The 27147-nt window shown below is 31.5% G+C and overlaps 1 protein-coding gene across 1 annotated transcript in view; it reads left to right on the forward strand.

Annotated features, from left to right (window-relative positions):
- Positions 1-27147, forward strand: part of LOC129948892 (GTP-binding protein REM 2) — a 333357-nt gene that overhangs the window by 50084 nt on the left and 256126 nt on the right. The gene's annotated exons all lie outside the window — the stretch shown is intronic.

Below are 27147 nucleotides of genomic sequence, written 5' to 3' on the forward strand. Positions count from 1 at the left end.
CATTCCAGCCTCTTTTTTTTTTATTAAAATTGAAATTTGAACAATTTTCTCCTAAAGGAGACTTTTAGTTTTTGAGTTGTTAATCTTTCCCCTACATGACCAAAATCTCCTTCGTCAATTGAATACAGTTTTGTAAATAAAACTTACAATATAGTTAGCAAAAGTAATAAAAATTCATCACAGCACTGTATAGTTTATGATCGTTTTGCTTCGCTTATCCATGTCCAAGTTCATGTCATACAATTATCATTTTTTGAACATAAGGACCTTCATTTCGCTATTTATGTAATTTTACCTCCATCCTCGTCATTTATATCGTATATCTCTCCAAATTCGATAAGATACTATCAGCACTTGAGTTTCATCGTCATCGTCATCGTTGGTCGGCCAAGTCAAACCCTCATAGTCATAAAGTACTTAACACAATAAGTCAACAAGCAGCAAGGAACCCAGGTACCAAATTTCATTTTCATTTCATTGACAAAAAAAAAGAAGTATCAACTATCTGGGTATAGTACCCGGGTATAATGTCAATGAAATGAGGGTATGGGCTATTTTCTTTTCCATTCCTCTCCAATCCAACCAAAATGACAAATCGATAAAATTACTGCCAATAATGGGAAGTTTATCTCAAGAAAATCACAACAAATTTCCAACTTAAATGAGCCGTACAAGATTGTGCGCTGTGTGTTTGATTTTGGTTTCGGTTTTGGAGCTTTTTCTTATTGTTTTCTTATCGTTTTCTTTTTATTCCCAAAGCGGGTCTTATTTCTATGTGCTCTTACCAAGAAAAAGAATTCTACTTACTTTCATTTCTATTGAATTTCATTTCCTTTAGGAGTAAGTGGTGCCTATGTCCTTTAGCTTTGAAATAAGATAGACACAAATAAAAAACAAAAAGAAGAACAAAACAAAAACAAAATAGAGGGTGAAAAAGAATACATTTTATGAATACTTTATAGGACTCAAGACCAACTCGTAGATATGTTCGTATGCATCTAGATACATAACTTCAAATTAAACAAAAAACAAAACAAAAATCAATAAAGTTTATTTAGATAAATAAATAAGAAAAAAGGACGAAAGGAAAGGCGTGGAATTTCGATGACGAAGCATTGGAAGAATCATCATCCAAAAAGAAAAGGACGATGTTTTTGTTTACGCACAAAGCTATGAGCATAATAAGTATTTTTATGACATTTTATGAGAAGTGAAATGGTCGATAATTGCTCACTTAAGATATTGACGGCTCTAGTACGGAAAATACAGATAGTATTGATATTTTCTTATTTCGTTGATGGAAATGACGAATTTTTCTTTTATGTTTTTTGATATGAATTTTTGTTTTTTATTTCGATGAACAAAAGTTATACTGCATAAAATTTTGATATCTACACATTGCTGACTTTTTTGTAGAAAAAGATACAAATATATCTGATGGAGGGAAACTTCTACCGTCATCATCGTGGTGAGGAATTCTATAAATTTAATTTATTTTGTTCAACAAAACAAAGTTCGTTGTTGTTTAACCAACAATTTTAAACGAAGAAATGCGAGAACATTTTTCTAGTGATTTATATTTCAAACTATGGTGAACACAACCCTGTGGGCGAGAATATTGTATGTTTTTCCTATTATTTGAATAGTTTTTGAATGTAGCGTTCTACATGGCTGGATTTTCAACATAAAATATGTAAATCTCTTCTCTCTAAATCCTGTCATACTATTAGAACAGCCATTTTAATAGTTAAAAGTTAGAAGGTATTCGAGGTTTTATTTTAATAGAGATGATGTTGCAATAATAGTTTTACTTAATAAAATAAAAATGGGGAAACCTTGTTAAAAACTAAATATAATAAAGAAATACGTATACGCCGCAGTATAAGTATATCAATTTTCGGATAGTTTTGTACAACAATTTTTAAATATAATTTTGTGGTTTGATTTAAAACAAATTTAAATTTAATACTTGAAAAAAATTGAAATTAAAAATTTAATGGGAATACAAAAGATATCATAATTTTTGTTTTCATTTTACATTTCGAGAACTGCTAGCTAATTCATTGAATTGATTTAAAGTCCTTAAACATTTATTACGTGAATGTTCATATTTAATTTTTTTTCTTAAGATTTTTTTTTTTATAAAAAATAACAACTGTAGGCATTTTAACAGAAGGCTCCGAAAAATACTGTGTTTTGAAAACTTTACGAAAGGGTTAGCAATATACATAAACAAAAAACAGTTAAACAAATCTTTTTAGATAACTTCAAATATGGATAAAGTTTTAAATCTAATGTTAAATTTTGTAAGAAATTTTTGTTATCTTTTTAGATACTTATAGTTTTCTCATTAATTTTGAGGGTTTATCTGATTCCATATGAGAGTTGGAAAAACCTTCAATCTTATGCTATAATGATTTTGATAATTACTTTCAGAGTTATTTTTTGGTATTGCTTTTGAATCTGATTTTTGATTTAAGCTTTATTAACATTATTTTTATTTTTTAGCATACATACTTTCAAAATTAAAAATTCGCACAACCAACTCAAAATTCAAACAGTAATGATACAAATTTAAGACACTAATATAGTGAAGGGAATGAAAAAGTCATACCGGGTACCCGCCCAACGGCGGCTCTAGACTAGCATTTTATACCGTGGAACCTTTAGTTATCGATCAAACGTTAGATGTTGGTATAAAGATTTAAAAAATACAGGCCGTTATTTAAAAACCGAAAAATAAGAATCACCTTTTAAAGAATTCACTCCTTGTCATTTAAAAAAAATTAAAACCCACTTCAATCAAATTTTTTTGATTGCCAAAATATGCTATTCCTTCCAATAAAAACAGTCATATTTCCAATACACAAAAAAAATCTCTCATGAGGCTTTTTATAGCTATGCCTCCATTCATTTATGAATGTAATATCAAAAATATTCTTTGGCGTTCTGATGGACAGGCTTGAAAACGGGTCGAAAGAAATAATATTTTATCTGAACTACAGCAAGGTTTAGAAAACAAATTTCAACGATAAATCAAATTTTAGCACATTCATCTATATTTCAAGGCATTTCAAGCCAGAAAACAAACAGTCTATTCATTCTTCGTTAACTTCAAAACTGCTTTTGACTTATTAAACAGAAATGCACTTGTTAATAAAATGAAACAGATTTCACTGTATTCAAAATTCATAAAAGTTATCCGAAAAATGTACAAAGGCACGAAGGCAGCTGATTGGGATGAAGAAGACTTTTCGGGATAGTTTAGTGCCAGTAAAAGAATAAAACAAGGATTTTGGCTTAATGCTCTTCTGTTGTATTATATTATATATTATATTATATATTATTGTATTATGTTAATAAACAACATTCAGGAATAAGAATTTCACACAACTGTTAACGTACTATTGTATGCCGACGATCTCGTCGTGCTTTTGGACTTTCCAGAAAAATTGCAATTTAAGATTAACCGATCATTGAAATATTACAGCAAATGGAAACTTAATATAATCACTGATAATTACAAAATAATGGTATTCGCTAGAACTTTAAGTGGCTAGAATATTAGAAGATGGAGCTACAAGGATACTTCACTAGAAACAGCAAATGAGGTTAAATGTCTAGGCCTGAAACTGAATCCACTATAAGCCAAAAAATATAATAGTGAGCAAAGCTTCGTAAATCTAACATGAAAAAATATCTTTTTAACAAACACATGTATAATTTTGCCAACTAAATTTAAAATATTTGATTTAATTGTAAAATGAAGTTTATAGTTTGCTTCCTAAGTTTGGGGAGCCGATTAATATAAAGTCATTGAAAAATTTGATAAGAACTTTATAAAGAAACGTTTAAACCTGGAAAATATACGAATCGCTATGCAATATATTTGGAAACCAGACTTTATAAAATACTAACCATTAATTAATACCATTAAGTTCCAAGCTGATTAAATAAACAAGATCTACAGTATTTATACAAACGCAAGAATTTCGAAAAAAGCTCTTATATGAGTTGCGAAACAAGGACTTGTCTTTTGCAAAATAGCAGCATCTTGCCAATTTTTGTGGAAAGGCATTAGATGTTGAGTTAAACAACATAAACGATTTTAAAGAAGAAGTATACTGCGTTATAAGAAAGAATGAGCAGGATAATTTCCTGTCTGCTTAATCACAATCCAGGTGGCCGATACTATTTCCATTTATTTTTGTTAAAAATACTCTAACCCTACAAAAAAAAAAAAACTTAAAGCCTGTGTCTGAAAGCAATTTACAAGTATAGATTATTATTAATTGAAGAATATTCTTAAAGTTTAAGTTTTTTCATATGTTGATCACAATCAAAAGAAAATTTATAAAACGTTCAAAAATGTTTGTCAACCTGCCTGATTGCATAGTTAGGAGAACTGCATATTCTTAAAAAGCATAATACAAATAAAGTGTTTTTGTGAACGATAAAAGGTTATATTTCAAAACCTAAAGTTACAGAATATGTTTGAAACTTAATTTCTCATTGGTTAACTTCAATTCAAATGTTAAATGTTTATTTTAATCTCTATTTGATCTATCACAATACAAACAGCTTTTGAAAAATTCAACTCTTCAAAAACGCTTGAATACTAGTCAAAAGGTTAAAAAAAAATGCAAATTAGAAAGCAATTTTTTAAAATTAAAGTGTTAATTTTGTTTATGAGAAATTAAAAAAAGGAAGCCAAAAATTTTGTACCAATAATAAATGATGATTTTACGAAATAATTATATGCAATGAAAATAACGTTTTTGATATTCTAAGAAACTCTTAGAAATTTCTAGCCTCGATGGTTTTGTGTAATTGAAAAAAAATAAAACATGCTATTAAAAATATGTAAAAATTGATTTTCCACTCGAATATACAAATACAGATATTAAATTGGATATTATTTTATATTATTAAACATTTTCTTGCTGAAATTTGGTTAAATTCAGAAATAATTGATAATTTCTTTTCCAATACAAAAATGTACTTCAAAACCACCAAAAATACCAAAGTGTTTAATATCTTCAAAATCTTGACAAAAACCAGTTTAAACTTCAATTATTGTTTGAATATTTTTGAAAGTTCTTTAAATAAAATGCACCTGATTGCAAGAATATTAATCATAGTTAAAAACGACACCAATAGGAAACAGTTTAAGCATCTTTTTGCTTTGTATACGAACCCCAACTTTTGATTCGTGTTTGCTTAGTATAAATTTGATGTTTCAAGTTTTTAAAAAGGGAATGAATACCCAATAAATCTCTTTCATCGAAACATAAAGTCGAATATAAGTGTTCTTCTGTGCTTTTAGAAATTCTTAACATTTTACTCCATTTTTGAACAAAAAAAAATAGTTTAAAAAGTTAAAAAAGTAAAGTTACTCCTTAGAAATATTTGTTTTAATTATGTACATATGTAGGTAAATATTTTCTATTTCGAAAAATATTCATTTTAATTTCCGAACTTATATATTTTGGAAAAAAAAACATAAAATAAAATTTAAAAATGTCCCAATTCTCAAACTGTTTTTTCCTGGACTCATGGCAAGTTCCAAATGCCCTGATCGATTTTATAAATTTGAAATAAAATGAAATGAACACTCAACAAAATATTAAATCACCTAAAGACAAAAACTAACACCAAAGTAGTATCAAATTAAATCCTATTAGATATCTGGATAAAAGTTCTTCAAACTCCGAAATCCCTCTGTTAAGCACAATCTGAAGATAAAAATGTATTCCATTATTGCTTAAGTTTGATGAGAACTTTTGAAACAAAAGAATGAATATCGATTGTGTTTTATTTTTTATTTTTTATTCATGTACATTTCTACGACTTTATCACTCTTCTTGTTCGTAGTCTTGAATATCCTTTGTAAATCAAACTATTATATTTTCCACGTCAGTTACATTGTTGCTAAAATGTGGCTTCATTTTAGCTAAAGAAGCAATTCCATCAATACACCGTGCATCTTTTGTTATACACCAAGGTTGAGTTTATATAACTTAAATCCAAAACGTGACTCTAACTATGGCAGCTGCATGCGCCCTTAAACGCACGCTATACCTCAGAGTAGGTATACATATAACAATCCCACTTTCTTTCGTCTAATGATGGTTATTTTCTAATAAGACCACAACCAAGACTTTCATTATAGCAATGCGCTTATCATTAAAGTTTATCCTAGTTTTGCCCTCCAGTCTCGTCACTCTATACACCTCGAAAGAATATTGTAGACAAGACAACGAGTACAAAGAGTCCTTCAAAAACGAGAAACGTCGTTAGCACTTTTCGAATGGAAAAAAGGGCATTTATTGAGATTCTCTGAAACTCAAGCAGTGACGGTGGTGGTGTGGTAAAAGCGTCTTGTCGGAAAATATCATAGTTGGTTGGTTGCTTTTGAAAAGATTGCACATCTTGGAACTTGCAGTTCTAATTTATTTCTCGCACTTAATAGCCATGTTCTCTTCTGTTCTGTTCTGTGAGCAAGTGGCATCTGAGCTGCAGTGCAATGCAAGTCTCCAGAGAGAAGGTATCTTCTCATGGTCCAAAAAGCAATAAAATAAGTTGTGATGCAACTTATTACACCGTATTTTTTTTTCTAAAACCCTAGAAACTTAGTCACACAGAAGCTCTGGAGCTGGAAACCATCCAGGTAATTGGTTTAGTCTGAATACTCATGAGCGTATTTATATATCCAAGGACATCATTTGGCAAGGATAACTCTGTGTGGTTCTATGTGCGAAACGAACATATCTAATAGGATTATATCGTTGAACGTATAGTAGTCTTTTTTATAGCCTTGAAGCTCGCAATATAGGTAATACCCATCACATGAACATTTAGAGATTTTTATTACACCTGTGGTAAACTAGACTCTAGATAGACCTAGGCGGTGAGTACAGGTAAACATTGTAATTTCGAATATGTATCTACCAAAAATCCACCAAAAATATTGAAAATTCATTCCTCGTATAAATTGATGCGAATCCTCAGTTTATTGTGATTGGATTTTGAATGAAATTTATTATTAAATATAATGTACATAAGTACATACGAGTATATCCTTAAGAAGCTGTGATGTATGACTTTTGAACTTTGTTTACTTGATAACAGAGTTTTGAATGAGTAAGTATTTATGTCATCGGCTACAAAACTTAATAAATTCGATCTTTACAAGAATGTGACTTTCTATGTGGATAACTGTCAAACTATTTGAAGTGTTGTGACAGCTATAGAATACTTTTTGTGGTGATACGTACAATCTTTGGTCTATACTTATAGCAATAGCAACAATTGATAATTTTGAAGCCATCATTTGACGTGTTATGGACCAAATAAGATCGAATGTGCTTAAAAAAGGACCACCAACAAAATTACATTCATAAAGAGCAGTGATAAAATCCATAAGTCACAGATAACTTTTAAATGCTAACGAATTTGTGATGGTCATTACATTGAATTTGTTATTGTCATTTATTTTGTGGTTTCGAGTTGACAGTGCTGGAATCTGACACCTGTCAAACTCAGCTGTCATTTAAAAAGTGTTATGATATAAGTTTAATATTCGATATTTACAAATTTCGATCTTAGCAATCGAATTTCAAATTTGTTAAAACTTTTTCATTTATTTATTTATGTACATCAATTAGATTACATTGAACCTCTTAGATTATGATACAAAGTTTATATGTACATTTATTGTTGATGAGAAATATAATATGAATATATATAATACAACCAAAGTATAAAAACAGATTATTCTATTGTCTTAGATTAAAAACCTAAGCATACAATTATAAACAATTTATTCAAATAATATTTAATACAATTGATTTAAAATGTCTCTCGAAGAATTAAAAAAATCAACCCTGTTACAAATTAAATTTGCCTCCCAGATGCAAAAGAAAAGGACAAAATTGTTCATAAATTAAAAATCGACAACGTGTTGTTCTCGATGGAGCATTTCCTCCAGATAATAATGATAGTTGCGGAGGACAAATAATGTGATAAGTTATGATGTCTCTAATAAACATCACTGAAAAGTATACTCTCTATTATCTTGAAGGGATTTTATTCCAAAAATCAAATACCGACTATAGGTCGGTCTTAGAATCCTAAATTTTAACTTGAAGAAAGCATTCCTAGTGAAATTCTTTTTTGAACTCTCTCGATTCTATCACTTGAATTATTATAATAAGGATTCCAGACTACGCTGCAATACTCCAGAATCGACCTAACTAAAGAATTATATAGTGATTTTATGGTATAGGGATCTGAGAATTCTTTTGTATATCTTTTTTTATTTTATTTGGTATCGAGGATAACTCCTAGGTCTATCTTTTTTCTCACTCTTTCTAACTTCATGTGATTGATACTATAATCAAACAAAATTGGGTTGTAATTCCTGAAGCACGATAACACTTGACACTTTGAAATATCAAGAAGAAGGTGATTCCATTAACACCAGTCATCCAATCTTTCTAGATCTTTCAAAAGCCGAAAACAATCAGATTCACAGCTTATTTTACGAAAATGTTTAAAGTCATCCGCAAAAAGGAGAGAGTTTGAATCATTCAAAATGTTGTTTAAAAACAACAAAAAAGTAATGGCCCTAAATGGTTTCCTTGCGGAACACCTGATGAAACAGTGATGTTGTATGAGAACGAGCGATCAATTTTAACTTTTTGGATTCTTCATGTTAAATATGAATCTAGCCACTTCAATATAAAAGAGTGAATACCTAAGGAAGATAATTTATGGAGTAGTACTTTATGATTTATTCTAACGAATGCTTTCGCAAAGTCTGTGAAAATAATATTAGTTCGGATTATGCTTAGGGAATAATCTCCATAGACTTTTAAAAGATAAAATTATTGAAGTTAAGGACGATATACTATTTGAAATGTTCAAAAAAATAGTTACAAGTTCTGTGAAGAGAATGACATACTGCGAATATTTTCGGCTTGAAGTCAAAGCTTTATAATAAAAAAGTCATCGATGGCGTATGTCTTAGATCTAATTTTAAAACCAAAAACTTAATTGACATTGTGCTTATTTATTTTATAGAAAATATAATTTAAGTTGAATTCTTAAATTTGGTTTAAATCATATGTGTCTAAATTATTCCTTCAGATTTTAGTTTTTAAAGACAATAATATCTTATGAAGATGAAATGTTTGACTGTTAACAGTCGAATTGTTTGTTCCTGAACACCAATTATTTTTAATAAATATGATTTAAAATCATGAAAAATAAAATTTTTATTTTTAAAATCATGAAATGAAAATAAAAATAAAAATAAACCAGCATAGATGTTCTTATATGTGTTTCGCCCCGATGTAATGGTTGGGCTCATCAGAAGATGACCATTACACCTTGTCTTGACGCATATTTTCTCGAATAAATCGAGATTCCATATAATATGAGCTACATAGAGCTACTGTGAATTATATGGTTGCTACAAGTCTTCAGAGAAGATAAATTGTAGCTGTTTTTATTTCCTTGCGTCAAGACAAGGTGTAATGGTCATCTTCTTATGAGCCCAACCATTACATCGGGGCGAAACGCATATAAGAACACCTAAATTTGACCTAATGTTGAAAACAATATTTCGTATGAAAAAAAATTAGTAAGAATCTATTATCTCAAAGTTTTAAAAGATATTTGAGTCGAAAATCATTTTTTACCAACTTTTGTTAATTTTTTTTCGGTTTTTAATTTTTTGTAGAAAAACTGTCTATTCGATTTTTTTCAAAATTTAACTGAATGTTGACAACAAGATTTTTTAAAAGATTTAAGTAAATTAAAGCTAATATCTTAAAGTTTAAAAAAGATATTTGAGTCGAAAAAAATTTTTTTACCAACTTTTAAGCATTTTTTTTAGGTTTTTATTTTTTGTAAAAAAAACTGTCAATTCGATTTTTCTCAACATTTTTCAGAATGTTAAAAATAATATTTCTTATAAGATAAAATAAGCTTGAAGCCTAAATTTCAAGTTTTTAAAATGATATTTGAATCGATATTCAATTTTTACGAACTTTGAGTAATGTTTTTTTTTTATTTTTATTTTTTATAAAAAAACTGTCAATTCCATTTTTCTCAAAATGTTATCAGATGTCAAAAACATTATTCTTCGTTGCACAAAATTGTTTTAGAGATGAAATCATATTTTAGTCGTAAAATTTTGAAGGTGAAAAAAAATATACCTGTTTGGTATCACGTTACAATATATTAAAAAAAATTTAATTCAAGTCTCTAGCGTTTTTGGTTCGTAAGATATTTAGAGTTAACCAAAATTTTCACCTTTTTTCAAACTGCTATGGTAAAAAAACCACCTTCGCAATTTTCTTGGGAGCCCTTTCTGCATCTTTCTACCTTATTATCTGTATAATAAAATTTATTTGAAATCGATATCTCTTCTGGTTCTTTAGCTATGGAGGACGATTAAAACGTCGCGAACGTACGGACGTACGAACGTATGTACACACGCATGCACGGACATCTTTCTAAAAATCTTTTATTTCGACTCTAGGGACCTTGAAATGTCGAGAAATGCCAAAATTTTCAATTTGACAAATCGGACCCATTACAATAACTTCCTATGGGAAGTTAAAAAACGCTTAATTCAATCTACCGAATGGTTTGGGCATTAGGTGCGAAGACAGACAATCAAACGCACAGAAGCGAGGGGCCCACTTTTTTCGAGTTCGAATTTTTTACGAATGCAATACTCACCATATAGTTTCTGAATTTTATGTAATCATTGAAGATATTGGCTTTAAGCTAATTGTATCTTTCTAATAATATTATTTTTAACATTTGGTAAAATTCTTTGAAAAATACAATCGGTAGTTTGTATTCGTTTAAGTCAAGTATCTTGAAAACAAAAAAATATATTGACTTTAAACACTGAATTTTGACTTTCGCAGAAAATGTTATTTCTAATTTTTTGTTAAACATTTTAAAATATTAATAAATTATTCATCCTCTTTTAATTTGGAGATCAAAAATAACAGTACAAATTGTTAAGTCAAAATTTTAAAATCTAAAATTAACTTAGGATCCGACGTAAATAGTTTTGGTTCTAAACTAGTTCATAAATTATCTACATGAGAATTGTTTATAGATCAAATTTATCTTGGAGTTAATATCCTTGGCAGATAGAATGTAAGTTCAAAATAAGAACAATTTTTGAACGTAACTTTTCCGTCTTTTACCTTATTTTTAGATAAGTTTCGTATAAGGAATCAATCTAAATGGTTTTAATTAAATTAAAAATAAATTGTCTTTCTCTCTCTAAAGGACTTCGTTTAAAATTCAATAAAAACTTGATCAAAGACAAATAAATTATCTCATTTGAATGCTTTTAGATTGATGGCAAAAGTTGAAAGCATATACAAATGATAGTAAAGCAATATGTATCATTAATGTTTCTGATGTTCTGATAGTTGAATTTACTTTTTTTTGTAGGTATTCCTTCGGAAATCTTTTACAAACAAATTGAATTAGTTTTAATATTCTTTGAAAAAAGAAAAGTAGACAAAAATAAACGATGATGAAAAACGAATGAATTGAATCTACAATTTATTCTAAAGTCACCCTACTTCAATATCACTCTACAATGTAAACATTTTATATAATATATTTTTGTACGTATTTAATGAAATAAAATTTCTTGACAAAAAAGTAAAGTATCTTCGATACACGATACTATATCTTATATTGAAAATAAAAAAGAGACATCACTTTAAAGATTAACTAAATAAATGAAAAGAATGAACGAAAGAAAGAAAAGAAATCAATAGACTTTTCCTCAGGACATCAACATTATAACATCACAGCCACACTCATAGTCACACCAAGAAAAAACGAATAAATTCTTCCTAATTGGATTTCAGTGTACAAATTGCCATTTTAATACAGCACTGAAGCACGAAATGAAAAAAGGAAGCATTGGCAAAAGGACTCTTATTCCTTTTTTTCTCTTTGAATTTTAAACTTTTATTTCGAACTAAAGGTGTGAAACGTTCAGTGCAAGAAAAAAAAAAAAAACAGCTTTTAAATACAATTATTTGATCAATCACTTTATAACTGTAAACGTTTTGAGCCTAAGAAGGGTGACTTTGTCGAATATTTTTGTCAAACACTTCTCTTTGTAAGTTATTTTGAAGAATTTCACAAAGAGGCTATAAGATATTTGTTGAAATTCTTTAAAGAGTAAATATATTTTCCAAGAGATTTGGGCTTTAATGTTGATAAAGGTATTTTTCTCAATTCAATTTTGTTGTTTTGAAACCATTGATGGTCATATGATATATTTGTGTGTCCTTAACATGCCCCATTGCTCTATTCTTACACACTCTAAACAAATCTTAAATGTACACTCGGGCGTATACTTACTTTTTTTACAAAGAATTTTCCAAACACGTTCTTTTTTTGCATTCTTAGAAAGAAACACTATGAATAAAATTATTTCCATTAACTTAATTCATCATTAAATCACGAGAAAATGTCCATTCCAATTAAAGAAATGCACTGGACACAAGAAATCACAGAGAATCCATCTACAGATCTTCCCTTTTTCTACTTCTCCTCTCGATATAATCATTTTTTAAAGCTTTAAATGACACTTTTAAAGCATGCACTTCGTCTACACTTAGTTTTATGTGTTCATTAGTTTTTGATAACTTTAACAACACTTAGTAGTAATTATACTTATCTCACCTTTGAACAAAATCTTCTACAACTTTCTACTAAAAAGGTATTATTTGCTTAATTCCCCTGAGGGACGACGATGTTTAACTCTGATTTTGTTGATATAAAGTTACATACACAAGGAAGAGGAGCATCACCTCACTATTGTGTAAGTTTAACCCTAAATTCACAATAACAACCCGTTATAAACACCCTTATCTGCCATTTAAACAATTTTAACTCCTATGAACGCCTTCTTGCATCCGCAAGCCCTGGGCATATTAAGTCCATGGTGTTGGGTTTGATTTGAGTTACAAATCTTTTTGGATATCTGTAGATTGAGAATGTTGGTTAGAGGCTGTTGTAGACGAGACAAGCTGTTGTGTCATATTTTGTCAGACTTAACATCCGCATCTTATGTGTCATTCATATCACGTACCATCGTCATCATCATCATAGTCACAGTCATGGGCATAGGAGCTAAATTCTTGAATATTATTTTTTCTCTCTCGGTTTTCATGTAAAGGCAAGTGGCAAGTGACCTTAAATTTTTATCGCAATCACAGATGTTAACAAATGGCTCTTGGTTTTCTTTGTTTTTATAACGCTCATAGCATAGACTGCAGACAGAATGGAGACTTAATAATAAAATAAAAAACAAAAATATCAAATAATTCTAATTTTCAACCAACGTGGTGTTTCATTTTGTGTGTTCTTTTTCGTAATATAATGTGATATTTTTATTCGGTGCAGATGTGAATGATTTTCGAAATTACTTGATGTGAAAGGACACTTCTCTCGGAGGAATAATAATTGCGTTTTTATTGTTTTCTCAGCTCAGCTGAAATGTGGATGAATTGAACATGAAGTGCTTAGTTTTGTAAATATTTTTGGAATATTCTTTAAGAGTTTTTCTTTATAAATTGAGCTTTTCTTTTGCGTACACTTACTTTTCTTTTAAAGCTTGAAATTTTATTTTGGATATAATGGCCAGAGGTATTAATCCCTGACTGTGTCATCTAGAGTTTTTTTTTTCACGGGTACTGCCTCTTGCGAGGAATTGACAAATTCTCCAAAATTAATTCTTGTCATGATTCGGCTTAAAACTGTAGGTCCCCTCCATCTCTGACCATACTACTCACACACAGGAATGGTTGAAAGTTGTAAGTCACTGGGCCCTAGTTCTCAACGGACTGTTACGCCACCCAATTAATTTATTTATTAAGCTACGACATTAAAAACTTCCCATTGAAGATCTTAGAAATTTTCAAATTTTATAAGTCAAATTTTTATTAGGAATACAATTTATACAAAATGAAACACTATAATTTGAATAGCATTTAAAAACAATAGTCTGTATAAAATAAAATAAACTAATATCATTTTTGTTCCTAAAATATTTTTGTGAGTTTTAAAATATTTTTAATAGATTTTTATTGTTAAAGAAATCTGTCTAATAAATTTTTCTAAAAAAAATGTCCTCATATCAAAAACGATACTTTTTACTGTAAGAAACTACTTTGAGGTTTTGCGTTCTTAAAATATTCAAGCTGAGATATATTTTGTTTGTTTCAACCACTTTCAACCACCTCCACCATAGCTTCGGTAATGTTTGATATTTAGTCCGCCTTGAGTTCGGCAATTATTTGGGTACAAACAGTTTTTTGCCAAGCCCTACAGAAACAAATCTAACACTGTCAAATCACATGCTCTTGGTAACAAATTGACGTCCTAAAACGTAATGTTAACTTCTATCGACAATGCCATATTTGGTCTTGATACATAACTTATTGCTCCATCTTATTGTACAAGTCATGATATTTCATCGCCGTCGTCCAATTGATTTGAACGCCGGAAAATTGATAAATTTGGAAGTCCATTGATAAATACTGGTGTGCCTCAGGGCTCCGTTTTGTCCTCAACACTCTTTCTCATTTGTATGAATGACCTCCTGTCTGCAACTTCTAATCCAAAATATCGTATCTTTTTATATTCGTTTTTAGACACACATTATATAACGGCGATGACGAACCGAATTCCGCTGTAAGGGAGATAGAACCACTCAACCTAGGCGACGCAGATCAACAATTCCGCCTACCCGACCTTGACGAAGTGAAGATAGCTATATCTAAACTTAAGTCAAACAAAGCTGCTGGAGCTGACGGCATCGCTGCCGAACTATTCGAAGCAGCAGGCGATGACTTGGTACGGAGCATGCACCAACTCATCTGCAAAATATGGTCGGAAGAAAACATGCCCGATGAGTGGAATCTCAGCATAGTGTGCCCGATACATAAGAAAGGAGACCCTCTTAACTGCGCCAACTACAGAGGCATCAGTCTCCTTAACATTGCGTATAAAATCCTCTCTGCCGTATTATGTCAACGTCTGAAGCCATTCGTCAACAACCTGATTGGTCCTTATCAGTGTGGCTTCAGACCAGGAATATCCACTATCGACCAAATATTCACACTACGGCAGGTCTTGGAAAAAACCCAGGAGCTTCAAATCGATACCCACCATCTCTTTATCGATTTTAAAGCCGCATATGACAACATCTATAGGGAAGAGCTCTACCGAGCAATGTCTAGTTTTGGCATCCCACGCTGCTCTATCAAGGTCAGAAAAGATCTTACCGAAGCATTTGATGTCAAAAAAGATTTTAGACAAGGCGATGCACTGTCATGCGACTTCTTCAACATCGTTCTGGAAAGAATTGTGCAAAACACTAGAGGCACAATCTTCCAAAGATCCATCCAATTACTCGGATACGCAGATGATTTTGACATAATTGGAAGATCAAAGCGTGATGTCAGTGGAGCGTTTTTGAGCATTGTGACGGAAGCGAAGAAGATGGGTTTAGTGGTCAATGAGGACAAGACCAAGTATATGCTGTCATCAAAAAAGGACACTGAACGATGACGTCTTGGACAAAACGTCACGAAGGACAGCTATAACTTTGAGGTAGTTAAGGACTTTGTCTACCTAGGCACCGCTATTAATGCAGACAACGACACCAGCACTGAAATCAAACGAAGAATTACTCTTGAAAATCGATGCTTCTTTGGACTTAGAAGGCAATTAAGAAGTAAAGTCCTCTCTCGAGCATGTAAAATCACCATCTATAAGACACTCATCATCTCGGTTCTCATTTATGGCGCTGAGGCCTGGACCCTGTCAAAGAAAGATGAGAGCGTCTTAGAATGCTTCGAGAGAAAAATTTGTCGGGTGATTTTTGGTCCCGTACGCATAAATAGAGAATGGAGAAGATATAACGACGAACTGTACGGGCTGTACAGCGACACTGACTTAGTTAGCAGAATTAAAGTCCAACGGCTTAGATGGCTAGGTCATGTAGAGCGGATGGACATCAATGCTCCAGCCCGGAAGGTCCTCGAATCCAATCCCGAGGGACGGCGGCGCAGTAGAGGAAGACCGCGACTCAGGTGGCGCACGCAGGTGTTAGAGGACCTCAACCAACTTGGCGTACGAAACTGGAGACAGCTAGCTAGGGACCGAGCTGACTGGAGACGCTTGTTGGTTGAGGCCCAGGTCCACCCCAGACTATAGCGCCACCTTAAGTAGTTTAGACACACATCTTAACTCTTTTTCGGATGTTAAATATGATAAGCTTATTAAATTCCGACCGAAACAGAATGTTAAAATGGGGAATAAAAAAACACGTTTAATTTAATGGATCAAAAGCCCAATGTTGTCTTGTATCGTTAAAGCGACCACTTGCATCAATGAGACTCTAAATCTCGATATTCTCAGTATGTGAATCACTTACCACCTCTCTTGAAGATGTTGCCAAAAACGTCGCAAGAGTTTTGGTTTCCCTAAGATGATGCAAAAATTGACACCTCATCTGACCTGTCTGTTATCTGTTCAAAGCTAAGTATAATTCCCATCTCTGGGTTGGTGCTCCTGTGATTTACTTAAGCTTCTTAAAGATTATTGAATATAGAGCATTTAAGTTGATTGTTAATAATGTGATCGTTTCATTTATAACGCTGGAATATCGTCGTAAGGTTTCTTGTCCAACCTTTTTTTTAATGTTATTTTAACGGTTTATGCTCTAGAAAAATATCTAGCTGCATTTCTCCCCTTTAAAAACTCTACCATAATACTTGCGCTTCTAAGAAAAATATACAGTCAAGCTCAAAATCGGTCGTACAGTCAATTACAGATTATCATTCTTTGGCCGTACTACGTGAATGTGGAATGTCTTACCACACTCTGTCTCTAACAGTTATTATCCACCGACATCTCCTTCCAAACCTTCTCTGCCTTTCTTTTTGCTTACACTGTGTCTCTGCACAATGTGGGTAGCGGTATCCCCTTGAGTGTGCGCTTACATTTAAAAAACATCAGTGTGCATTACGATAAACCATCGAAAACAGCAGGCATTCAATTTAGATTGTGACAACTGAATTGACCGTTGAGTTTGACAGGTGTCAAATTCCATCGCTAACAAGTTACAACTACGAAATGAATGACACAAATTTATTGAGGTAAATTGTTCATAGATATTATTTTGAAACTCAACCAATTTTTTCTTAAATTTTGAAAATAAATATAATTCAACTTTAAAGGGTTTTTAAATAAGAGAGGGCAGACGATGAAAACATCAATCCTGGAGTTTGCTGTTTGGCACGTAGCGCCGTCCTGCTGGAACCACATATCGGCTATATCGATATTGTTCAATTTTTGCCATAAGAAATTAGTAATCATCGTTATGTAGCGCTCGCCATTGACGCGACGGTGACCACCTCACTAATGTCGTTTTAAAAAAAGTACGGACCAATTAGGCCGCAACCAAAAATCCACACCAAACGCCTATTTGAAGTTTGCAAAAGACTGAGTTCTTGTGCATGGACTGCGGCGATGTTCTCGGCCGATCCTGCGTTCCTTCAACGTACGGGTGTTGGCTGATTGTTTACTTAACCGGTCATCTCAAATTTGTAAACTGTAAAATGAGCTCAACGTTTGCTTTAACAAACACTCATTTTGATAATAAAGTTTTATAATTTGATGATTTGACACAAGCAACTGAATAATAAACAAAGGATTTGACAAACGTCATCAAAACAAAGTGGAGGCCACGGGGCGCCAAAATCTACCCGGCATATTGAAAAACCCTTAAGTTTAGATTTAAAAAAAATTTTAAGTAACTTATCAAGTTACTCGAATTTGAAGTGGTGTTCATTGATCAAATCACCATCTTAAGAATTTAAATAGAAACAAATATTTGTTTATATAATTAATAAAATGTCAAATCATCAAAATTGTCAAAATTGATTTTTTAAACTAAAAGCCGAATGAAAAACATTTATGTATCTGAAATCTTAGAAAACCGGTTTATGTCGAAGACTTTTGACGATAAGAATTTTTCTACTTACACAAATATAAACATAATAAAGGGTGATTTTTAAAAGCTATAGGAAAGTTAAAAAAACGCACACAATGCGTAAAATCTTTATTAGAATCGATTGTACGGTCCATATAATTTAATGTTTGAAGATTATTTCATGCAAATGTTGACCTTGATTGAGCCTCCAATGGCCCATCCGCGGACCAAACTGAAGATGTGAAACAAAACACTAAACGTGCGTCAGCTTTTTAAATCAGTGTTGCCAAAAAGATAATAGCTAAAAAATCACTTATTTACATAAATCGATAGGAATCAAATTTCATACAGAAAAAAACTGTTTTTTAAGAAGCTTTTTAAAAAAATATTGAAAAAAAGACAAATCTAACAATTATTTCAAAAATTCACGGTTGTAAAGCACATATACACGCTTTTAAGTATTGAACATTTGAGCTGTGAGTTTATTCTTTGATCCCTTATTCCATCGAAATAAATAAATAAAACCGAAATAGTAAACCTGACAAACCCAAAAAAAAGTTCTTGGTCATTTTATAGGTTTTCACATCATTGTAGGTTCATATAAATATACCTACATACATGTAGTCATCGGATATTTAAGGATATAAAATCAAATCAAATTGTGTTGCGCAAATAAAAAGGAAAACAACAACAAAAGTTACCTTCAATGTTATACTTTGATTTCACATCAATTATTTAAAATGCGATTAATCAAATATAAACACAGTAATTGAAGCCCTATTTGTGTAACGATGAGGATTTCAACAAAAAAAAAAGGACACGAAAATAATAAACATACGAATATGTATATGTGTAGTTATATTATGTGACGAAATTTAGGGATGTATTCGTAAAGGCCATCTTCTTTCAAAAAATGTCCCCACCAATAAAGTTTCAAAACAAAAATGGAGGACACTCTAATAGTTATTCTATAACATAATTATATATAAATAATCTATTTTTTCCAAAATTTGTCTAAACAATTTATAATAATACACATTATGTTCACATGCTCAAAATTATTTGTGGGAAAAGCTGCAATTTAGGATTGAAAATTTCATGAACTCAATATGCAAATTATAGAAATCACATTAGAATTTAAAACTCTAATGAAACATGGTGGTAAATGGATTTAGTTTAGTGTCTACATTGATTGGGGGAATATATTAGGCAGGGTTAAGGCTGGGAAACCACCAAATAGCACGGTGAAACGCATTGCAGTGAGATAAATCAATTATTCAGTCAGTTTGGCACTTAAGCCTAGGGATTTTGTTTATATGCTATCCGTACATCCTTGTCGGATGTGTGATGGTTTTTTTTTATTTTGTTTTGCCTTAGAGGATGATTTCATGAAAGGTTTATTAGAATATTTGGCATATCCGATAAATTATTTATAATGCTGGTCTGTCAATGACAATGAGTGTGGAAACATATAAATTCTAGACATTGATTTTTCTTTTTGAAATGTTAAACATTAATTTTGTCAACCTACCAGTTTTTGTAATTTGTCTTGATACCAAATATCTTCCGTGACAATAACGCTATAGAGTTCAAATAGTTTTTTTTAGATATTCTGAGGTAATTCTTAAAAAATAACACAATCGTAATTATTTTGCACTTGAGATTTTAATTAAATATGACATTGAAATCGAAAAGAAGTCGAAAAATATGGGTAAGGGGATTTTATCCGACTTGGTTCTTACAGTCCAAAGCATTTAATCGATTGAATTAAAATTTGAAAATTAGGATTTTGAACCGATTCGCCTTAGGCATTTTTTTCTTTTTTTTAAGACCCGAAATAACAGTAGTCCACATTTTTTGGTTAATAAAAAAAATTAAAAAACTATTTCTAAATTTTGTGTTTTAAGAACTCATATTTGTATTGCTCCTAAAAGGGTACCCACGTAAAAACGATAGTTTGTTTTTAATTTTTTTTTCAAGAACTCATGGGCCAGTCTCTTATAATATATTGTCTAAATAATATCTGTCAATAAAAACTGTCTAGTATTTAAAAAAAAATTAAAAACGTAACTGCAAAGAAAGTTTGTTTTCAAAAATTTAAATGCCTTTTAATTCCTAAAAAAAATACAATTTTTCAAAAATTAAATTTGAAAATCGTAAGATAATTAAACTTTATGTACATAGTTACACAATTTTTAATTTGAGCTTAAAAATATATTTAGCATGCAGTTACTAAGAACTTACTAATATAAGTTTTACATTTCTGCAATATCAAATTTTGAAAAAAAATGTTTAATATTCTCTTTAAAGATCAAAATGAAAAACAGTTACATTTTTGAAAATCAAATAATGTTAAAAACGTATAAGAGCTTGTCTGGAAAATAAAATATTGAAATCGGTTGATTAAATTTTATAAATAACTTTAAAAAAATAACTGTTCCGTGAGGGGAACCCTTTTGAAGCAACACAAAAATATATCTTAAACTTCTCTTAAACGACTGGACCGATTTTGATGAAATTTTTTGTGTGTGTTCAAAGGGATCTGAGAATGGTTTAGATTCACAATTTTGTTCGCTGTTTTGACAATGTTTTTTTAATGAATTTTTAATTTATTAGCAGTTATTGATTTTGGAATGTTTTACATTGGATCGAATATATTCAAGATGCCATGACTTACGTACGTGCATACGGCCGACCTGATCTTTTTATCACATTAACGTGTAATCCAAACTGGGATGTTGCCAGGTCAAGAATCGATGCACCGTCATGATGTCACTGCACGTGTCTTTAAACAAAAATTAAAATCTTTGGTGAATTTGATTACACATTACTCGGTATTTGGTGAAACGCGGTGTTGGCTTTACTCTGTTGAAAGGCAAAAACGAGGTTTACCTCATGCGCATATTTTAATTTGGTTGGTGAATAAAATACGCGCAGAAGAAATTGACAAAATTATTTCAACGGAAATTCCAGATCCGAATGTTGATCCAGAATTGTTTAACATTGTTTCTACAAATATGATCCATGGTCCATGTGGCACTCTAAACATGATGTCGCCATGTATGGATAATGGAAAATGTAAAAAACGTTTTCCAAAACCATGTGAAACTGATACTATCACCAATATGGACGGTTATCCATCTTATCGACGTAGAGACGTAGACAATGGTGGTCAATCATATGAATTGCTTCTGTCAAATGGTATGAGAGTAGATATTGATAATCGCTGGGTAGTTCCATATTCGCCATTGCTGTGCAAAACCTACAAAGCGCACATAAACGTTGAACTATGCAGTTCGGTGAAGTCTATCAAATACATTTGTAAGTATGTTCACAAGGGTAGTGATAAAGCTATATTTGCTGTTCAAAATGTTAAAGACAATGACGAAATAACACGTTATCAAATGGGTCGACACATAAGTAGCAACGAAGCTATTTGACAAAAACTTTAGGTTGATTATATACAGTTCATTCTAAGCAACGCGAATGTTTTTTTTGCGTTTATTACTGATTAACTACCCTGGACCGACGTCCTTCCAATATTTGCGAAAAGTCAATGGTACTTCATACGACTCTTTCTTCGATGCGTGTCGTGAGTTACATTTATTGGAGGATGATAACCATTGGGATCTCACACTTGCAGATGCAGCACTGAGCTCATCTCCACAACAAATTCGTCAATTATCTTCAATAATATTGACAACGTGTTTTCCGTCTGATGCATCTGCTCTGTGGAACAAATATAAAGACTCAATGAGTGAGGATATTTTGCATCGGACTAGAATTACTAATCAAAATCTTAATATTGAATTCTCCGCCGAAATATACAACGAGTCATTAATGCCAGGGCCAATCGCCCAGCAGTAGACATCATCAACAGCGATGTTCAACGTGAACACCAGTTCGATAAGACTTCTTTGGCTACTTTTGGTGCGGAAAATGAACAATTGCTTACTGCTGAACAACGAAATGTATATGATCAAATTAACGTTTCAATTGCAGAACAACAAGGTGGATTCTTTTTTTTAGACGCTCCAGGTGGCACTGGTAAAACATTTCTTATCGCACTGATACTTGCGCGGCCACGATCTCAAAATCATATTGCATTGGCCATTGCTTCATCAAGCATTGCAGCAACGTTACTTGATGGTGGACTGACTGCGCATTCAGCACTTAAATTACCTTTGAACGTTCATATAAATCCCGAAGCAATGTGTAACATAAAGAAGCATTCAAGCATGGCTGATTTTTTGAGAAAATGTAAAATTATTATCTGGGATGAATGTAAAATGGCCCACAAGCATTCGCTTGAAGCTCTCGACAGGTCCCTGAAAGATATCAAAAATAATGCTCGGCTTTTCGGTGGTGCTCTACTGCTGCTGTCTGGTAATTTCAAACAAACATTACCAGTCATTCCACGCCCGACATATGCAGACGGAATAAACGCATATTTGAAAGAATCTTATCTATGGCCAAGTGTCACTTAATAATGCCTTACTATTAATATGCGCGTTCGACTTCAAAATGATCCATTAGCGTCAGGATTCTCTGAACAATTGTTAGACATTGGCAACGGTAAAATTCAATTGTATGAAGATACACAATATATTCGACTTTCAGAGAATTTTTGCAACATGGTGGCTTCCTTCAAATTCGCCTATACCATTCAAACGTGTACAATTTCCAAACCGCTTGGCATATGCTATGACTATAAATAAGTCACAAGGCGAAACAATGACAATTTGTGGCTTAGATTTAGAAAACCCATGTTTTTCTCACGGCCAATTATATGTTGCGTGTTCCAGAGTTGGAAAACCATCGAATTTATTTATTTATACACCTCAGGGTTTATCCAAAAATATTGTACATCCAATGGCATTACGATAAATTAAGTTTTTGTAAATAAAAAAATATAATTTTTAAATAAAATAGTTTGAGTGTAAGCTTTTTTACCTTTAATTAAAACAAGTTGAAGATTTCATTACACATACTCACACGCTATCGATTAGTCTAATTGTAATAAATGTACATGTAATGACGTTAGATATTGTCATAACATTTGAATAATAATTTTCATCAAAATGGTCCAGAATGTTTTAGCTTATTAAAAAGAGTTTGAAATTTTCAAATTAAAGACGTGTAGACAGGATAACGTCTGTCGGGTCTGCTAGTATATTTATATTTATTAGGAACATCCAAAATTGAGTCTCAAATAAAATTAGTAAAAATGTGTATTCCATTCAAATATCTCCAGAATAAATTGAGGAATTGACTTAAAAAATATTGCATTCTATGCTTTATTTTGTTGTTAACGTTGAATAATTGTTTAAACAAATTTAATTTGTGTTGTCTAATATACAAAATTCTCCTGTCTCAGTGTTAGTTGCCATACTCCTCCGAAACCACTTAACCAATTTCAATGAAATTTTGCATATACATTCAGTATACCTGAGAATAGGTTTTTATCTATTTCTTATATTCCTAAGTGCTATTGTTTAATTGCATCAACATCGTACAACGATGCAACGATCTTACGATAGTATTCAGTGAAGCTATTTACAATGAAGTATTGATTGCTATTAGGGATCTTTTGCATTATCATTGCCAAATCTTAATGAATCTTATTTAATAGACACTAAATTGAATCTTGAACTACAATACAATTCTGTAGAAATGGCAGAGATTTTTGCTCGCAATGTCGCAATAATCAATGAAGAACAAAGATCCATTTATGACCACATCAGGCTCGCAGTTTCCGCATTAGAAGGTGGATTCCTTTTTTGGATGCTCCAGGTAGAACTGGCAAAACATTCCATATTTCGATAATTCTTGCTTAAATATACGATCTAATAATGGCATAGCATTGGCTATACCATTGGTGCAATATAAAGAAAATCATCCATGGCCACTGTGCTGAAACAGTGTAAAATTATCATCTGGGATGAATGCACTACGGCACACACACATTTGCTTCAGGCGTTGAACCGGACATTGTAAGATATGACAAAACAATGACAGACTCTTTGGCGGCACTCTGTTACTCCTTTCATGTGTTTTCACACACTTTCCGTAATTTTGCGTTCAACGTACGCTGATGAGATCAACTCGTGCTTAAAATCATCGCCATTAAGGCGTAATGTTGAAAAAGGACAACTGAAAGTAAATATGCGTGTTCAAATGCTTCAGCATCCATCCCTTGAAACGTTCTCAAAACAACTATTAGATATAACCGACGGAAAAGTTACTACAGATGAAACTGGATGCATACAACTGCACGATAAATGATTGAAAAAATGCTCTCATTGACCAGATATTTCCCGACACTGACAATATACAAATTATAAGTGGCCGGCAGTAAGAGCAATTTTGCAGCAAAAAACGTGAAATTCATACAAATCTATTGTTACAGTTTGTGATGCTACCAAAGCTGTTAATTATCCAACTGAATTTGTAAACCCATTGGATTTACCAGGCATGCAACAGTATAATTTACAACTAAATGTTGTTGCAACGGCACGCGAAATGAAAAAATTAATGAAAAATTTAATCGCAGCCATTATTCTAAATTTTATTATACCCACAGATGTGCCAATTCAATTCATACGCCTTCAATTTCCAATTAGATTCGCATTTGCAATGATTATTAATAAGTCTCAAAGCCAAACGATGTGTGTCTGCGGCTTAGATTTAAGCACTTCATGTTTTTCACACAGACAACTATGAGTGACGTGGTCTTCTAGCAAAATATTCTCTAAAATTTATTTTTATGACAAAACAACGTTTGTCCGGTCAGCTAGTATTTTATAAGTAATAAGTAATACAAATTTTCAAAAAATGGTGCTAAAATTAAAAAAAAATGGTTTTCAACTAAAAATGTTGGAAGCAAAAACAGATTCATAAAAGTTATTTTATTATGTGGAAAATATTATCGTTAACTTTTATTTATTTTTTTAGAAAAATTCAACAAAAAATTAATAAAATGATTTTGACTGAAGTATTTGATATCTTTTATATCGCCCTTTTTTATTTTTCACTTTTAAATTCATTAATTTCAAACTAATTTGGTCACTCAGCTGGCTTTCATAACAAACAAAATCTTTTTTTTTAAAAACCTTCCAGGTAAGGGAAAAAATTTCCTTTAAATTTGTTTAATTTTCGAATGAAGTCAAGTTACTTTCCAATAGAATGGAAAAAGGCTAAAATTATTTTAATTTTTAAACATAGACAAATCGTTATTTATCCTCTAAGCTATCACCCTATACGCTTCCTAAGTTCTGTGTTTTGAAACAAATCTGCCTCCTAGATAATTCAGATTTCGAGCTTACCATCATATCAATCAAATAACTAACATTTTTAAAACAAATTTAACCAATGGTAAAAGGACTGAAATGATTTTACTTGACATTGAAAGAGCATTTGATTCGGTCTAGCATAACAAACTCTTCCACAAAACTTTAGAAGCTTAATTTTTCTATTGTACATAATACAAATATTGAAGTAATTTCTGTCATCAAACCTTTAGTTGTATTTATTAACAAAAGTATTTTGGAAATGTTTGTGTGTACTGCAGGCGTGCCTCAAGGATCCGTTCATGGCCCAACACTCTATTCAACACTGAATTAAAAACGCGACTCAATTTGTAAACAAATAAAGTCTTATTTATAAAAAAATCAATTTGTTTGAACAAGACTGATTCTTACAGATCTGGTTTGCATACGTATATAATTGAATTTGTTAAAAATTGTATACAGATTGAAGTTTAGCTTTTGACTACACTCCACCCCCTCTCTTAACATCTAAAATCCTCCCAAAAACACCACTAACTTTTACTTCAATTTTTTATTTCATTTTAGAAGTTTTTAAGAATAACAAAATATTTAACTTGCAAATTAAAAAAATAAATAGTTACTATCTGTCAGACATAGCTCTAGAATTACCTTTTTCATGTTCCTTTATCCGAGCTTATTAGGTCGATATATTAAGAGTCATTATGTGATACAAGTATAAACACAAAATAAAGTGACCATTAAAAAGCCATAAATATCCTCTTATTAATACATCCTAAGACGAATCAAATTCACAATAAGCCTCACAAAAGACATAAGACAGATGGTTAAAGAATTAAGAACATACAAAATACCATCATCTCCGGACCATATGACACCATGTATCACAGACTTTCTTATATTCTCACTCGGTTTTAGCCTTTTTGTATATTCACACCCAAGAACACAAAAAAAACTTGACATCCTTCAGCCAACAACATATTCCACACAAAGTACCTCCCGAAAAATCTCATTAATTTTAATTGATTCATCTCACAGAGCTTATATTCACATCTTTTATATGGCCTGGCCTGGCTTGGCTACTGCTTAAATACTAGGGCTTCAGATTTTTCATAAGAAAAGCTCCAAGCACATCATATTACTCCTATAGTCTTATGTTCATATATACATATAGAAAATGCTATAAAGAAGAATACAGCCTTTCAATTAAACTTAACTCAATAAAGTTAGAGCCTGAAATGAAACATAAACCTTCATCATTTTTCTTAATTTATAAAAAGACTCACATACATATATTATTTTGTTTTTGTAAACATATGGAATTAGCGTGATATGCCTTTCTTATTTGCCAGTCTTATTTTTATCTTCTTAATTTCTATCTCATTTCAGGATCAAGATCATCATCTACATCGCATCTTCATCGCATCTTCAACTCGTCCTTCAGCTCATTCGGTGTCGGTGATACCTTAAGCCTCCTGTGTACTTCTTAAAGTACCTTATTGGATATACAATACACCATGTGTGCTTCTGGCAAAAGAAAAGAAAAGAATTCAGGACAAATCAGATTTCCGGATGAGTAATTCATATCATGCACGCAAATCAAATTCACATCACATCTCACCACAGACTTACACCAACAACAACTGATTATATCTTTTGACTAAGTGTACAAGTTGTTCAAGTTCAAAGCAACAAAGGCAATAAAACCGCATCGAATATAAACGTGTGGCGTGGCGGGCCTTCTCAAAGTACCTTTTTCATGAGGGTAGAATTTTGAAAAGCTGGGGGTTTTGTTTTTGA

Source organism: Eupeodes corollae, chromosome 3 (assembly GCF_945859685.1).
Source record: "Eupeodes corollae chromosome 3, idEupCoro1.1, whole genome shotgun sequence".
Taxonomy (NCBI): domain Eukaryota; kingdom Metazoa; phylum Arthropoda; class Insecta; order Diptera; family Syrphidae; genus Eupeodes; species Eupeodes corollae.